The sequence below is a fragment of the Anguilla rostrata genome, chromosome 1, assembly GCF_018555375.3.
Source record: "Anguilla rostrata isolate EN2019 chromosome 1, ASM1855537v3, whole genome shotgun sequence".
Taxonomy (NCBI): Eukaryota; Metazoa; Chordata; class Actinopteri; order Anguilliformes; family Anguillidae; genus Anguilla; species Anguilla rostrata.
In genome coordinates, this window is record NC_057933.1 from 22,633,324 (window position 1) to 22,635,096 (window position 1,773).

Genomic DNA, 1,773 nt, shown 5'->3' on the forward strand with positions numbered 1-1,773 from the left:
GTAAATGTGACTTTATGGTATTCCACACTAATTTGCAGAATATTAATAATTGTTTTCGTTATAAACAATAATAACAGTAATAGTCATAATCATAATCATAATTATGACAACCCAATTATCCCATATTTACAGTGAAAATCTTTTTTCCTGTCATGGAGAAATATAAGACTACACCAATCAATTTAGGAGCATATAAGCAACTTCTTCTACACTGGCATTTTTTTCTGTGTTGCATTTAAAAGTACAATTGAAAATGACCAAAGCCTGCAAATATCACATTTATTTTATTAGTAATGGACCAGTGCAATATAGGTATGTACAGATGAGAAGGGTTTGCTGTACAGTGTAGCCCACAGTGTATATATATATATATATATATATATATATATATGCTTTTAAGGTGCATTACAGTTGCCACTGTAATGTACCAACAGAGTGACTGAATGACAACATAGACTTCAGGATAGACCGGAAGTTTTTTGGCTCATGTATATTTTACCCAATCCTTTTTCCTGTCTGAACTTGTTGCATCCATTTTCAGAAGGCTAAAACAGTCTTGTAGGTTCTCATTTTGTATTTTTAAAAGATTGTTCTATACAATACAAATATACATTACAATAGCTGCCTCTGAACCTTACATATTTACAACGTTAATATAATGACAGAGTAATAGCAACCTCTAGTGTTCAGAACAGGAAGACACGCTGTATTCTGACTGCCATTTGAGCATTTGTTCCGTTTCCAAGTCTCGTTTGACAGATGACCAATATTGCTCATTCTCTAACTGGTTGAATTCAATTACGATAAAAGGTGTGATCAAGGAAGTGAACAATACATAAAATCTGTAAAAATATTTTTCCTCATTAAATATGTATTTCTATTATTGGCAACTAGGTGGAGCCATATAACTGTGGATTTGCTTTTCTTTCTCAAAACAACTTATGACAACAGGAATAAAACAGTAGGTTGTTGTATGGCCTTACGAGAGTTAATCCTATTTCTGCTACAATGTGTACGTTAAAAAAGTACTCTCACTAATTAACTATACATATATATATATATATATATATATATATATATATAGCTTTTTCCATTTTTAAATTCAATTTACTTCTGAGATGCTCAAAACTGCAACAGACCAGTTAAAGTGCACAATAGTTCTATACAAAAACATGTTCTTGTTGGCATTATATTACATATTATGTAGTAAGCAAAAAATGAAAACACGTCCCAACAATGAAGGGTTCTGGTGGTTCCATAAGGATGTGGGGTGGGGTGTCCGATCAGCATTACACTTCCTTTATAGACAGAGGTGTCATTCCCGGTGTCTAAACATGAACAGCCCACACTGGTTAGAGGACCAGGAGACTGACATCCTCGTCATGGCTTTCTCAGTCACCAATGTCAACCCGGTCAAGCATTTATAGGATATACTTAAGCAATGCCTAAGACGGTGTTTTCCACTTCTATCAACTGAGCATGGATTGGCTGACTTTCTGAGGAGGGGTGGGGTTGTTATCCCGGTGACAAGAGCAGACTGTGCCATAACAGGCTGGCCTCACCTGGTAGCCCAGCACCAAAATGATTTTGCCTTTCCTTTCCATTTGTCTGTTCACTACCTGCATATTCAATATAATGTCAAAGGTATTGCCAAAAATATGCATATATGCATTCAATGTACACATTTCCTTCCCTTTCGGGCCTTATCATTGTTAACAAAAACTGGAGTGCTTTTTGAATGATTTTCCAACTTGGAAAAAATACAAGATGTGC